General features: G+C 44.1%; 1 protein-coding gene and 1 pseudogene across 1 annotated transcript in view; one reads left to right on the forward strand and one right to left on the reverse strand.

Annotated features, from left to right (window-relative positions):
• astn1 (astrotactin 1) overlaps window positions 1-16856 on the forward strand; it is a 1772582-nt gene that overhangs the window by 439405 nt on the left and 1316321 nt on the right. The gene's annotated exons all lie outside the window — the stretch shown is intronic.
• Window positions 2380-2485, reverse strand: LOC129701314 (U2 spliceosomal RNA; annotated as a pseudogene).

Here is a 16856-nt window from a genome sequence, read left to right on the forward strand (position 1 = left end):
AGGTACTGCTTCCGTGTTGACAGTCTTAGTGCAGATGAGATGAGATTCATCGTCCTGTCTGACAGTGTAGTGGGTCTGTTAGACTCTACAAATCAATAAATCCATAGTGTTATGGCATGGATGACTGCCTCCAGTCACTGGATAAATCAATAATTTTTTGGCAATGTTTATAGGGAACATGGTTCTAACACCATCCCCTGTAAGACTGAAATACCATGATTGAGAAGGTCAGTCGGGTACTCTGAAAATTCCAGATGCCGAGTGTGGTTGAATTATCCCTAGTACCCCAATGATGGGTCCGAACGGGGGAAAAACCTCACCCTATGGCTTATTTACATAACAATGCCAAGCTGGTTTACGAATTTTAGTACATAATAATGGGGCTAATGATTGCCCCTTTTGTAAGCTCTATATTGCCAAAGTTCCTCTATTGAGTCAATGCCTGCCATATAGAAACCCGCAACTGACACCAAGTCTTTATCAATAATAAGAGCATTCATCTTAAAATGAAATATTTAGAACAAATGTGTTTAGGGTTAAAATCAATGATAATCCTGCAACCCTACTCTATTTATTTTTAATAAATATGTTTGATACAATTCTAATGTTCCATGAAAAGTATGCTCAATCCCACCTTTTGTGTACAATTTTTGTAGCACCATGTGGGTTTTAGATTGTTTGGTTTATGTAAGGACAAAATGCCCTTCTGGTGTATGTTGTACTGTGGTTATTGGGATGAGTAAACCCTATCAGATAACCCTGAATACTGCTGAGATTATATGAATCTGTAGTGATTATATACCATACATAACTGTAGTGTTGCAACCTCCCCTACCATCGTAGGTCCCTATTTTAACAGAAGAAACGCCACCCACCTACCTCCATGGTTACCGGTGGTTGTGTTATTTCCTTGGTTTTTTGAAAATAAGGTTCTGGTTTGATATTTCTTGTTCGGGGTTGTGTGGGAGGTTGAGGCTTCCGCATCTTCCAGGGTGGCCGCCCTGGCCATACCCTAAAACGGATCCTGCGGGTTATATTGATTTCTGACACTGCTACTGGTACGAGCCACATTTTTTATGGCCTTGCCTGTGGCTGGTATCATGCTCCAAAATAGGCCCTTGCGCTGGCCTTGATGAGCCCCAGTGTCTTGGCTTAGTCCACACACGGTTCTTTGTTTGCAAATGGTAGCATTTTTGGGGTCCTTGTGCTGGCTGAATGGCCGCCTTCCACGTGTAGTTCAGGTCATATTGCATATTATTAAACAGATCTAGTACGTCTTGATGGTCTTTGGTTACCTACGTTTAGTCCAGGGTGCGGGTGTATGCTATGATGCCTTCCGTCAATCCCTTTAAGGTTCTCTGGATCTTGAGGTCCTGGTTCCTGATGTTCGTCCATATGCTGCCAAATGCATTGGTTTACACTGGGCACCTGTACTGCCTCACCGTTGCCAGGTGGCAGATGTCTGGCCAGTGTTTGTAAATTTTCCTTGTTGGCGTTTGTGGCCAGACATATAGTAATACTATTGCCATCCTGGATCCAAGTCTACCCATGTTTGACTTGGCTAAAGTAATCAGCCACCATGTCCAGCAGAGTCCCTGCTGTGTTAGGATCATGGGACGCTGCATTACCAGGCTCTGGCCCATCAGGGTCCTGCCTACTCTTTTTTATAGAGTTAGAGATCTCTAGGGTCCCACACGGGGTACCCATGTGGGGCTTAACTGCTGCCCACTTGTCTTTTGTTCTGCGGACCCCTCTTGCAAGTCAACCCAGAACTGACCCACAGTGCTCCCCTCTGATGGGGTAGAAGCATTGTGCAGCCCTCAAAGAGGTACTGCTGTGGGTTTATCACGTTGGAGCAAGGCTCCATACACCGCTTCTTCCCGCTCCAGCCCTCTCGGGCGCTGGTTCCCGGCGGTTTTATGCAAAGTCGGACCCTTCTGAGTCCACTACCTTGTTTGATTTGTGTCTAGCCTTACCGCTCGGCCACATGGATCTGGCCGGTGCGGGGCCGACATCGGGCACAACTGATCCCACTACGGATGATCCAAGTGCCGCTGGCTACTGCTGGCTGCCCGCTGTTCCACGGTCCTCCTTCTCCAGTTTTGTCCTTCCTTCCGTGGAGTGGATATGGCCGGTGTGGAGGATAACTGGCACAGCTGCTTCCATCTATTCCTTTAACCCGGCTCCAACGCTCTCAGCACTCCTGGCTGCCCCTTTATCTTAGACCCCTGGGACCGACCCCCATACTGACGGTACTGGTCCCTTGTGGTCGTTGCAGCCGGTCAACCCCACTCTAATGCCCTCAATTCTGGGCACTCCTACTTATATGGTCCTTAGCTAAGGGACATATAAGACATTAAAACTGATGACAACAGCTACTATAGTTTTTATTTAATATATGGTCCCTAGATAAGGGATGTATCAGATATTAAACTGATAAGAACAGATACTACACTTGATCTTAGCCAAAAGGCCCAGAAGTGATTATTGTAACTAAAACCCCGCTGGGACCGACCCTGGTACTCACATACTGGTCCCTTGTAGTAGATTGCAGCCAGTCAACTGTAAAGTCCTTTGCTGCCGAGAAATGAACTTTCTCACCGTGCTGGAGCGAAGTTGGGCACCGGTGTTTTCCCTCTCCGGGAATCGATGTGCCCATGCTGCTCCTGCCGTTGCCAGATGCTCCTGCCGCTGCCGATGCTCCTGCCGCTGCCAGTGCTCCTGCAGCTGCCTGTGCTCCTGCAGCTGCCTGTGCTCCTGCAGCTGCCGGCTGCCACTGCTGCTGCCGGCTGCCGCTGCCGGCTGCCGCTGCTGCTGCTGCTGCCGCTCCTCCGCGGTTCTCCCGCCGGCCTTCTGCAGCTTACATGGACCCGGTCCATGTCTGCACCTAGAAGGTAAGTTGAAGGAAACGCAGGGTCTCTTACCTGCTGTTCCCGACTTTCCTTCTCCCGCTGGTGACCGTCGTTCCCTGTGTCAGGTTCGAGCCGCTTGGACCGACCCCGGTGTTCACGGGCCTGGTCCTACGCGGCAGTTCCGCAGCCGGTAAACCCGGCTGTTCCTATGGATCCCCTGGACCCGGTGCTTACCTTTTGAAGAAGGTTACCGGCCCGAACGTCCCGTTCCTACAGCGCTGGTCCGTGCTGTCTGTCCCGCAGCCTCTGCGCTGGCTGCTAGTGACTGCTCCCAAGCCAGTCTCGTTTGAGACTGGCATAGGGACCCCTTTGCTTTGCTTCCCGCCCGGCCGAGAAGTGAATTTTGCCGGTGCGGGAGCAAAGTCGGGCACAGGTTGTTCCCCTCCAGGGAAACTCGTGCCGTTGCTGCTGCCGGCTGCTCGCCCTCCACGGGTCTCCCCACCAGCTTTCCGCAGCCTCCTAAAAGTAAGTAGCAAAAAGGAACGCAGAGTCTCTTACCTGCTGTTCCCGACTTTCAAATTCTCCCGCTTGGGGAACGCCGTTCCCCCCTGTGTGACTCGTTGCAATGCGTGTAGCGATATGACACGCATGCGTGGAAGCGGGGTTCTTCACGAAGTCACTCACGTGACTCCGAAGTAAAATCCTAAATTTTGGTACTATTACTGCTGTTTTAGCCAGGATTTACACCTCTAAACCTATCCTATCCATGTCCTTGTCTAAATGTTTTGTTAACGCTATGATAGTATCTGCCTCAACTACCTCCTCTTGTGGGTCGTTCCTTCCACCCATCAACCTTTGTTTAGAACAATTACCCCTCATGTTCTTATTAAATCTTTCTCCCCTCACCTTAAACCTATGTACTCTGGTTCTCAATTCTCATACTCTGGGCAAACGGCTCTATGTGTTTACCCGATCTATTCCTCTCATGATTTTGTACACCTCTGTAAGATCATCCTTAATCCTCCTGCGAGGATAGACACAAAACGCTGGAGTAACTCAGCGGGACAGGCAGCATCTCTGGAGAGAAGGGACGTTTTGGGTCGAGACCCTTCTGCAGACTGACGTGCTCCAAGGAATATAGTTCTATCATGTTCAACCTCTCCCTATAGCCCAAGCCCTTGAGTCTTGGCAACATCCTCACAAATCTTCTCTGCACCCTTTCCAGCTTGACAACATCTTTCCTATAACATGGTACCCAAAATTGAACACAATACTCTAAATGTGGCCTCACCAACATCTTCTGTAATTGCTTCATGACCTCTCAACTACTATACACAATGCTCTGACTGATGAAGGCCAATGTGTCAAAAGCCTTTTTAACCACCCTTACCTGCGACGCCTAGGTTTCAGTGCCAGTTAGGTTCGGTGAGAGACTTTCCATTTACTTCCAAATTAATATAGGATTTTATCTGAGGTCTGAGGAGATGATGTGAATTTAGGGTGCAATAAAATATGTCAGAATTTTGATGCACGAATGCAAACGACAGACCAAATGGTACTTTTTAGCCTTTTATTGGTCATATTCTTTGTTTGTGGGTGTACTATAATTTGTCTCAGTACTCTGATTAGAATGACCGTTTCCTTCGCTCCATAGATGCTGCCTCACCCGCTGAGTTTCTCCAGCATTTTTATCTACCTAGTTGAGCTATTCGTTATCCATCAAAGTACAAATTGAGTGCGTGGAGAGAATAAGTGGGATTACTGGAGGATTATTATAATAGATCACCATACAGCATGGAAACATCCCCTTTGGCCCATCGTGGCCATACCTACCATCGATCACCTGCTCATACTAATTATATTTTATTCCACTTTTTCATCTGCTCCCTACACACTAGGGGAAGTTTTGCAAGGGTCAATTAATCTACAAACCGGCCGGTCTTTCAGATGTGGGAGGAAGCTGGAGCACCTGGAGGAAACCCACATGGGTCACAGAGAGAACACGCAAACTCCACACGTTTTAGCTGGTTAGCACCAAACAAGTGTGGAGACCATGATATACAGTTGAACCTTTCCCATTCAGGAGAATATCGGCAGCATATCAGTTACAGTATATGTGTGCAAGGTAACGCGAGATGAGTGATCCGCATTTTCCACCTTCACGTCATGGTCCTTTATTGCCAGGGATGGAGCTAACATTCATTTACTTCATACAACCCTCATACAGGTGGTACAGTGGCACAGTGGTAGATTTGCTGTCTTACAGCGCCAGAATCCCAGGTTCGATCCTGACTAAGGGTGCAATCTGTATGGAGTTGCACATTTTTCCTGTGACTGTGTGAGTTTCATCCAAGTGCTCCGGTTTCCTCCCATACTCCAAATACGTACAGGTGTTTAGGTTAATTAGCTTGGGTGAAATTGTACATTGTCCATAATGTGTAGGATAGTGGTAGTGTATGCGATGATCACTGGTTGCCGCAGACTCCGTGGTATGAACGGCCTGTTTCTGCACTATATCTGTATCTCTGAAGTCTATCCACTCAGTGTAAACTAAAACCCCAGCTCTCGGGCAAGTTAAAGATTTATCACTAGGACTAAATGTATCTGAATAGAGCTGTGAACACATTGTTATGGGGAGATTAATCAAAGCTATTTGACAAAGAGAAAATTATGCACAACAATGGAGTGGGCAGTTTGGAGGGAAAATAAGTAAGTTTTGCATAATGAGATAAAAATGCTGAAAATAATTAACTTGGACAAGATGACAAACAAGTACAAACCTGGTGGTGAGAAGATATTAAATGAGGAATTGTCGGAACTTAAATAAATTGAGTTAAAATCTATGCATCTCAATAAGCATTGATTAAGAAAGAAAATGGAAAGCTAGAATCATAAATTGAAATAGAAAATTAGAGGTTTATAATCCATCCATACTCTGGCAATGGTTGAGCCAATTATGTGAACTTGCGATAAAAAATTTTCAAGAAGGTTTTATGAGCAAAAAAGGAAAAGAGATATTATTGCAGAATTAATTAACACAAACTTCGAACTACAAACTGTCTTGGTTGCACTAGGGACTTTGGGCTTTTGTTGTGTTTTGCACTAATGTTATTTTAAAATGTATTGAAGTTTATTTTGTTTGTGTTTACTATGTTATCCTTTGGGGCAGAACAATGGTGCAGTGAAAATTGCTGCCTTGCAGACAGAGACAGAGACTAGGATTCGATTCTGACCATGTCTGTATGGAGTTTGTACATTCTCCCTGTGAACGCATGGGTTTTCTATGGGTGCTCCAGTTTTCTCTCACATACAAAAGACCTGCATGTTTGCAGATTAATTGGCTTGGGAAAAAATAGAAACATAGAAAAACAGGAGCAGGCCATTCGGCCCTTGGAACCAGCATCACCGTTTAATATGATCATGGCTGATCATCTAAAATCAGTACCCCGTTCCTGCTTATTCCCCATATCCCTTGATTCCTTGAATCTTCTGAAAATTATAACTAAATTATATCTAATGTGCAGGTTAGAACGAGAGTGGGCATAGACTAGGTGGGCCCAAGGGCCTGTTTCTACACTGTATCTCTGAATTAAGCTAAACTATAAACTAAACTATTGTGGACTGTTGATAGACCCCATAATGCTACCCCAAGTAAGAATTTCATTGCTCCATTTCGGTCCATATGACAATTAAGCACTCTTGAGTCTCTTAAAAGTAATTTAAAATTCAGTACTAGGGCTGCCAAATATTTAGAATTAAAGGCATTATTGCATTAAAAAATATTGGGCTGAAATTGTAGGCCAGTGGTGAGCCATTCACACACACTACTGACCTCTGCCTTGTCCATGCTGATCCTGCTGGGATTCAAAGACAAGATTAAATTTTAAAAATACATCCTGTGCTTCATTGAAGATTTCACTGCCATTGAGGAGACAATGGAGAGATGGAAATCCAGAACTTTGTCTAGCCGCACATCACTCAAATTAAATCCTGATTAATGCCTAAAGCGATTACTGTCTCAAAAAAAACTATGAATGTTTTATACCTGTACTTTAAATGCTCAAATGCATTCAAATGAATCCTTAAACTATTAAACATCATGGGCGGCACAGCTGGTAGAGCTGTTGCCTCATTGTGCCAGAGACCCGGGTTTGATCCTGACTGTGCTGCATGTGTAGAGTTTGTATCTTCTTTCTTTGACCATGTGGGTTTCCTCTGGGTGCTCCGGTTATCTCCCACATCAGAAAAAAGGTGCTGGTTTATAGTTTAATTGGCTTCTACATATTGTCCCCAGTGTATGGGCCGAGACAAAAAAGTGGGATAACATAGAACTCGTATGAAATTGTGATGCTGGCCAACATGGACGCAGCAGGCCAAGGGGCCGATTTCCAAACTGTATCTCTAAACTAAATCAATGAAGCAACTAAATAGATTAACAGTTACTAAAATTCAAAATATTTAAATAAACCTAAAAGATTTAAATAAACCTAAAAGAATTACATGTATTCAAAAATATTTATCAGAACTCAATTAATTAAAATGGTTTAAATTATTTGTCTTGCCTAATTGCAATTGTAACTTTGATTTATCAAGTGTTCTAATTGCATGATAGTTTGCGAGATACATCATGAAGAATGATATGTTCCATTATTACCACTCAGGCACTGTCATAATATTCTTTGCTCTCATATCTTTTCTCAGATAAAGATACATATAATTTAGTTATTTTTCTTTTGTTTAGTTTCATTTAGAGAAACACCACAGAAACAGGTCCTTCATCCCACCAAGTCCGCGCCAACCAGGGATCCCCGTACTGTAGTACTATCCTACACACTAACGACAATTTACAATTTTTACCAAAGCCAAATGAACCTACAAACCTGTACGTCCTTGGCTTGTGGTAGGAAACCGGAGCACCACACGGTCACGGGGAGAACATACAAACTCCGTACAGACAGCACCTGTACTCAGGATCGAACTTGCGTCTCTGGCGCTGTAAGGCAGCAACTCTACACCTGCGCCACTGTGCCTTGGTTCTGGCAGCTCATTGTCTTTAAACTGAATTCCTATTGATTGAGGTGAGAAGTCACAAAGAATTACTCAATCAATCAATCAATCAATCAACCTTTATTGTCATCTTGCAAGCAACAGTTGTACAGTGCAAAATGAAAAGACGTTTCCCATGGAATAGCGGAGCATCGCACATGAAATTTAAAACATTTCACACATCATAACACTAAAAACAATCCAGTCCCTGATGGAACAGTATAAATAGTTAAAAACAGGTAAAACACAACGTTAAAATACAATAAACCAATCAAAAAAACGTCCGGGGCAGCTGATTTGAGTGGTCAGTGCCAGTTATTAAAGTGTCCGTGCCAGCCGCAGAATCAAGTGACTGTGAGTACAGAGTGACTGTTTAGCAGCCTCACAGCCTGTGGTAGGAAGCTGTTTAGCAGCCTTGTATTCCGGGCTTTGATGCTTCAATATCTCTTGCCTGATGGCAGGAGATCCAGGTGTATGTGGAGGGGGTGCAGTTTGTCCTTAGCAATTCTCTGAGCTTTTTTCAGACAGCGGCTCTGGAACAGTTCTTGTACCGAGGGTAGGGAGACGCCAATGATGCTCTCTGCTCCCCTCACTACCCTCTTGCCTTCCTGTCTGGCAGTTGCAGGTGCAGGTACCACGTATTTATGCAGTACGTGAGTACGGACTCCACCGTACCCCTGTAGAAAGTCCTGAGGATGTTGGTGGGGACTGAGGCCTGTTTTAGTTTCCTCAGGAAGTGCAGTCGCTGATGGGCCCGTTTGACGGTCCCAGTGGTGTTCCTGGACCAGGTGAGGCTGTCTGTAATTTGCACACCGAGGAACTTTATGCTCTCCACTCTCTCCACTGTAGTGCCACTGATGTTGAGGGGTGTATGCTTTGGCTGCGCCCTCCTGAAGTCGACAACCATCTCCTTCGTTTTGTCGACATTTAATTCTAGATTATTTTTGCCGCACCAGTCCACTAGTTGTTTTACTTCCTCCCTGTACATTGATTCGTCATCTCCGCTGATGAGTCCCACCACTGTTGTGTCATCCGCAAATTTTATGATCTTATTGTCCCTGAATCTGGCAACACAGTCATGTGTGAGCAACGTGAACAACAGCGGGCTGAGCACACAGCCTTGAGGGGATGGATGACGGCAATTAATGGCTAATTAACAGATTTTAAGATTAAATTTCAAATTAAATCAAGAATGTTTAATCGTCATATGTACCAGCAATGGAACAGTGAAACTTGCTGCACCTTAACATGCCAGTTAATAACATAAAATACATATGCAATAATCAGCAATGTAATAAATTGATAATCAGCAATACCAGGTAACCAGCCCATAATAGTTCAAACCAGAAGATCGTGGTACAACCAAAAGCAAAGTCTACAGAAGACCATAGTTCCTGAGGTGGTTAGTGTTGTGCAGTGTTCAAGAGCCTTATGATGCTGGGAAGACACTGTTCTTGAACCCTGGGGGTTATAGTTTTCAGGCTCCCTTCTTCCCAATGGTAACAGCGATATAGGTGTAAGCCCTGGATGATGTGGGTCTTTGAATATATTGGCTGTCTCTTTGAGGCAACACACCTGTAGATGCCTTCAATGTTGGGCAGTTCAGTACCCATGATTGCCTGGGCAATGTCTACCACTCTCTACACCTTCCTTTGTGCTTGGGTGTTTGAGTTTACTTCAGTTTAGAGATACAGGGTGAAAACAGGGCCTTTGGTCCACTGAACGTTCCAGTTAATGACCCCTGCACACCAACACTTTCCTACACACACCAGGGTCTATTTAAAATGTTTACCAAGCCAATTAGCCTACAAACCTCCCCCCCCCCCCCCCCCCCCCCCCCCCCCTACAAGTTTAAACTTTTTGGTAGAAAATAATAGCAACTGCCTGAGGGGAGCGTGGAGAAGAAGCAATGACTGGGGTGGGACAAGTCTTTGCCATTGCACATTGCTCCAAGGTGAAAAACAAGGCAGTCTGCTTTAGTTCTGTAACAAAACAGAGTAAGTAGGTGCCTGACAGAACAGATAAAATTAATATAGGAATGCTGCAAACATGAAGCTCTATATCACATATTTTTATATGAACGCATGGCTCCCTGGGTTATGAATGAGCTGACATTAAAGAAATTAAATTATATGCAAAATCTCCCAAATATTTTTAAAGCATTTTTCAAACTGTTAATAATAACAATAAAATGTTTTGTGATATTCATTAATGACTGGAGACAGTATGTATTCCATTAGTTTAATTATGTTTGGTGTTTGGGTGATTAATCAATAAAATAAAATAATGATAGCATGTCTATGCAGAACAATACAATATAAGTTGCAACTGAAAATGGATGATTCCAGTTTATGAAGAAACAAGTTAATGGACAGTTCTCAGGGATGGGACCCCATATGTAGCCTGGGAACTACCTGCATATGAATTTGGTGCCAAAGTAGATCACTAAGTCTCCCGGTCCTGTTCTACCATTTAATAGGGGAAGTATGGGGTATCGAGGACCAGTGGACATAGGTTCAAGGTAAAAGGGAAAATATCTAATAGGAATCTGAGGGGTAACCTTTTCACATAAAGGGTGGTGGGTGTATGGAACAAGCTGCCAAAGGAGGTAGTTGAGGCTGGATCTATCGCAACGTTTAAGAAACAGTTAGACAGGTACATGGATAGGACAAGTTTGGAGGGATATGGACCAAGCGCAGGCAGGTAGACAAGTGTTACAGGGACATGTTGGCAGGTGTGGGCAAGTTGGCTAAAGGGCCTGTTTCTACACTATATCACTCTATGACTATGACTCTAATGAGTCCACAGTTGAGTTCACTGCTGTTCCTGTTAGGTTGTCCCTGCTGTTCCTGCTAGGTTGCTCTCTCTGATTTCAAACCATTCAATATTTCACAGCCTGCCCTTCTCCCCTCTCTAGATCTTAATATTTCTAAATGCCTCTACTTTCAGTCTGAAGAAAGGTTCTGACCCGAAACGTCATCTCATTTTCTTCAGAGATGCTGCCTGACCCACTGCGTCACTCCAGCATTTTGTTTTTATCTTCGGTATAAACCAGCATCTGCAGACCCTTCCTACACGGCCTGCCCCTACTCCTGCAACGAGAATGGTATGCCCATAAAGTTTGTTCTCACTGATGAGGATGGCTTCAACTTGCAATCAAATCCCCTCATTGCATCTGTAATCTCTTTCTGCTCTGTAATGTGCTTGTGTGTGGTCTTCCCATTGTGATCTCCCATGCATCTTCTCTGTCTTTGTCTCACCCTCACTGGCTATTTGTTTCAGAATTCCAAGACTTATGCTTTAGAGCACATTGCCATAAACTATTCACTTCTTGTCATGCCTTGTGCTCAAATGGAATGAGATCTTCAATGGAAAAAATCTGCACTTTTTCGACACATAGAAACATAGAAAAATAGGTGCAGGAGAAGGCCATTTGGCCCTTCGAGCCAGCACCGCCATTCAATATGATCATGGCTGATCATCCAAAATCAGTACCGTGCCCCAGCTTTTTCCACATATCCCTTGATTCCTTTAACACTAAGAGCTAAATCTAACTCTCTCTTGAAAACATCCAGTGGATTAGCCTCCACTGCTTTCTGTGGCAGAGAATTCCACAGATTCACAACTCTCTGGCCTACTCCTTAATGGCCTAAATGACCTGCTCCTTTTTCCCTGATTCTGGACTCCCCCAACATCAGTAACATTTTTCCTGGAACTAGCCTGTCCAATCCTTTAAGAATTGTATACATTACCACAAGAACCCCTCTCATCTTTCCAAATTCCAGTGAATACAGCCTAGTCAACCCATTCTTTTATCATATGTCAGTCCCACCATCCCGGGAATTAACCTGGTGAGCATACGCTGCACTCCTTCAATAGCAAGAATGGCCCACCTCAAATTAGGAGACAAAAATCGCACACAATACTCCAGGTGCGTTCTCACCAGGGCCCTGTACAACTGCAGTAGGACCTCCTTGCTCCTAAACTCAAATCCTCTCGCAATGATGGACAACAAGCCATTAGCTTTCTTCACTGCCTGCTGTACCTGCATGCTTACTTTCAGTGACAGATGTACAAGCACACCCAGGTCTCATTGCACCTCCCCTTTTCCTAATCTGACACCATTCAGATAATAATCTGCCTTCCCGTTCTTGCCACCAAAGTGGATAACCTCACATTTATCCTCATTATAATGCATCAGCCATGCATCTGCTCACTCACCCAACCTATCAAAGTCACCCTGCAGCCTCATAACAACCTCCTCGCAGCTCACACTGCCACCCAGCTTTGTGTCATCTGCAAACTTGGAGATGTTACATTTAAATCATAGAGTCATACAGCGCGGAAACGGGCCCTTGCCTAACTTGCCCACTCCGACCAACATGTCCCATCTACACTAGTTCCACCTGCCTGCATTTGGCCCCATGTCCTTCTAAAAATGTTCTATCCATATACCTGCCTAAATGTGTCTTAAACATTGTGATGGTACCTGTCTCAATTACTTCCTCTGGCAGCTCATTCCATACACCCACCACCCTTTGTGGAAAAAGGTTACCCCTCAGTTCCTATTAAATCTTTCCCCCCTCATCTTAAAGCTCTATCCTCTGGTCCTCAATTTCACTCGTCTGGGCATTAGACTCTGTGCATTTACTCGATCTATTCCACTTATGATTTTGTACACTTCTTAAACTCACTGAGTTCAAGATTTATTTTTTAATAGTGGATTCCACAGCTGTACATCACATAAATGAGCAGGAACACTATAAGAGATTGTGTAAAGAAATATTTATTGTGATGTTAATGCATTATTAGAATTGTGTGATTCTAATGTTCTCTTTTGCAAATTGTCTTAATAAATTAAATAGACTACGAGCCTCCACATAAGGAAATCACCAGGCAATATTTTGCCCTGCCTGTAGATATTGGCTTGTTTTCCGAGGGCACATTATCAATGGAGCTACGAGATAATACAAAGGGAGTGGTTTTGCAGAGAGTGAAGAAAATTGTGAATGATTGCAGCTGGATCTGGTTTGATTGGCCAGGTGGGCAGAGGAATGGTTGATGGAATTTTTATACAGAGAGCTGTGAGGTGTTGCATTTTGGGACGTCGAACAAGGGCAGGGCCTACACAGTAAATGGTAGGCCCTCTGGGTAGTGTTGTAGAGCAGAGGGATCTAGGAGTACAAGTGCATGTTTCCTTGAAGGTTGAGTCGCAGGTAGATAAGGTGGTCAAAAAGGTTTTTGCCACTTTGGCCTTCATCAGTCAGAGTATAGAAGCTGGGAGGTTATGTTGCAGTTGTATAAGACGTTGGTGAGACCGCATTTAGAGTATTGTGTTCATTTCTGGGCACCATGTTATAGGAAAGATATTGTCAAGCTTGAAAGGGTTCAGAAAAGATTTACGAGGATGTTGCCAGGACCAGAAGGTGTGAGCTATAGGGAGAGGAAAAGTAGGCTGGGTGTCTATTCCCTGGAGTGCAAGAGGATGAGGGCAGATCTTATAGAGGTGTACAAAATCATGAGAGGAATAGATCGGGTAGATGCACAGAGTCTTTGACCCAGAGTTGGGGAATCGAGGACCAGAGGACATAGGTTCAAGGTGAAGAGGAATCCGAGTGGTAATGTTTTTACACAAAGGGTGGTGGGTGTATGGAACAAGCTGCCAGAGGAGGTAGTTGAGGCTGGGACTATCCCATCACTTAAGAAACAGTTGGACAGGTACACGGATAGGACAGGTTTGGAGGGTTATGGACCAAGCTCAAGCAAGTGGGACTAAGGTAGCTGGGACATTGGTGGCCAGTGAGGGCGAGTTGGGCCGATGGGCCTGTTTCCACACTCTATCACTTTATGACGCTATGTCCCCTTTTCTGCAACCTAAATGGCTCTCAAATCACATGTTGATTTATTCAATAAATTGAGAGACAGTTATTGAAATAAACATTTGTTGTAAACCAGCATCTGCAGTTCCTTCTCACACATTTCAAGTGAAATTAGTAAGCTGGCAAAAATCTTCGAAAACACCACAAGAGTGTAGTTGATCACATCACATCACATCCCTTTGATAGATGTAATCTTGTTGGGCAAATTATTTATAGCCGAATATATAAACAGTCTATTCTCCAACAATTACATGTGTGCTTTAAGCACTCATAGAACATAGAACAGTACTGCACAAGAATGTGCCCTTCAGCCCACAAAATGTGTGTCGAACATGATGCCGAGCTGAACTGATCTCACCTGCCTGCAAGTGATCCATATCCTTCCATTCCCTGCATATCCATGTGTATATCTAAAATGTGCCACTGCTGTATTTGCCTCCACCACTGCGCCTGGCAATGTGTTGCAGGCCCCCTGCCACCCTATGTAAAACACTTTCCCAACACGTCCTCTTTAACCTTTCCCACCCCTCATCTTATAGCCCTCTATTCTTGGACATTACCATGCAGGGTGAAATATTCTGACTGTCTACACTCTCTATGCCAAGTTCATTCCAAGGAACTGTAATATTAATCTCACGGTTAATACGTGTACTATTTCCATTCTTTACATCACAGAACATTTTTATCTTACTGTATCTCATCCTACATATGACTTACTGACATTTGACCATCATTGAAGATCATTAATCTACAAGATGACCATAAACCTATCTTGGCCCTAAATTTCTGCTACCTTGTTAAATCACCTCCAGACTGGCAGAGATAAAATTGAGGGACGTAACAGAGGGATAATTAACAGAGGCCTTCCTTCAACATCCAAGAATGCAACAGGTTGAATAGAGACCTGTTAGAAATATATAAAATTATGAAAGGCTTTCATAGGGGTCGTCAGTCAGAAGTTTTTTCCAAGGATGGAATTATCAAATACTGGAGGGCATAGCTTTAAGACAATCGGTGTAGGAGTACGCCATTCGGCCCTTTGAGCCAGCACTGCCATTTAATGTGATCATGGCTGACCATTCCCAATCAGTACCCGTTCCTGCCTTATCCCCATATCCCTGACTTCGCCATCTTTGAGAGCCCTATCTAGCTTTCTCTTGAAAGTACCCAGAGAACTAGCCCTCTGAGGCAGAAAATTCCACAAACTCACAACTCTCTGTGAAAAAAAGTGTTTCCTCATCTCTGTTCTAAACGGCTTACCCCTTATTCTTAAACTGTAGCCCCTGGTTCTGGACTCCCCCAACATCGGGAACATGTTTCCTGCCTCCAGCGTGTCCTTACCCTTAATAATCTTATACATTTCAATAAGATCCCCACTCATTCTTCTAAACTCCAGAGAATACAAGCCCAGCTGCTCCATTCTCTCAGCATATGACAGTCCAGCCATCCCGGGAATTAACCTTGTAAACCTATGCTGCATGCCCTCAATGGCAAGAATGTCCTTCCTCAAATTAAGGGACCAAAACTGCACACAATACTCCAGGTGTGGTCTCATTAGGGCCCTATACAACTGCAGAAGGACCTCTTTGCTCCTATACTCAGCTCCTCTGTTATGGCCAAAATGCCATTCGCTTTCTTCACTGCCTGCTGTATCTGCCTGCTTACTTTAATTGACTGATGAACAATGTCCTCCAGATCCCGTTGCACTTCCCCTTTTCCCAACTTGACACCATTTAGATAGTAATCTGCCTTCCTGTTTTTGCTACCAAAGAGGATCACCTCACATTTATCCACATTAAACTGCATCTGCCATGCATCTGCCCACTCACGCAACCTGTCCAAGTCACCCTGCATTCTCATAGCATCCTCCTCACAGTTCCCACTGCCTCCAGCTTTGTCATCTGCAAATTTGCTAATGTTACTTTGAATCCTTTCATCTAAATCATTGATGTATATTGTAAATAGCTGCTGTGCCAGCACCGAGCCTTGTGGTGCCCCACTAGTCACTGCCTGCCATTCTGATAGGGACCCGTTAATCCCTATTTGTTTCCTGTTTGCTAACCAATTTTCTATCCATGTCAGCACTCTACCCACAATACCATGTGCCCTAATTTTGCCTACTAATCTCCTATATGGAACCTTATCAAATGCTGTCTGAATGTCCAGGTACACCACATCCACTGTAAAATACTTTTATCTCAGCAAATAGATATGCAGGGAATGGAGGGATATGGATTATGCACAGGTAGATAAGAGTTGGTCTAGGCATCATGTTCAGCACAGACATTGTGGACCCAAATGTCTGTTCCTGTGCAGTACTGTTCTATGATCTCTGTTATATTTCTTGAATAAATCAACCATCAAACAGGTGATATGTATTCAAATGCCCCTGTATTTGGCCAAGTATTCATATACAAGGAATTTGCCCACAAGTAACAACATGACACACAGTGACAGTTACGAATAACTCGGAAAACACTAAACATTAATAATAATAAAACATTAATGATAAAACACCATCGATCAAGCATGTGAACCAACAAAATACCAGATCTAAGGGAGGCTACAGATTTTTGGCTGTTCAGCAACTACTCGTGGATAAAAACTGTTTTTATGTCTGGCTGTGGCAGCTTTGACAGTCCAGAGTCGCCTTCCAGAGGGAAGTGATTCAAAGAGTTTGTGGCCAGAGTGAGAGGGGTCAGAGATGATCTTGCCCGCTCGCTTCCTGGCTCTTGCAGTGTACAGTTCATTAATGGAGGGAAGGTTGCAGCCAATAACCTTCTCTGCTGTTCGGACGATTCGCTGCAGCTTCCAGGTGTCGTGCTTGGTGGCTGAGCCAAACCAGACCATGATCGAGAAGGTGAGAACAGACTTTATGATGGCCATGTGGAAAATTGGACCATCATTACCTGTGGCAGATTGTGCTGCCTCAGCTGCCGTAGGAAGTACATCCTCTGTTGTGCCTTTTTGACTGTGGAGTTGATGGTAGCCCCCACTTAAGGTCCTTGGAGATGATGGATCCCAGGAACTTAAAAGACTCCACAGATGAAACTGTGGTGTTGGTGATGGTGAGTGGGTG

The sequence above is a fragment of the Leucoraja erinacea genome, chromosome 10, assembly GCF_028641065.1.
Source record: "Leucoraja erinacea ecotype New England chromosome 10, Leri_hhj_1, whole genome shotgun sequence".
In the NCBI taxonomy this organism is placed as follows: Eukaryota; Metazoa; Chordata; class Chondrichthyes; order Rajiformes; family Rajidae; genus Leucoraja; species Leucoraja erinaceus.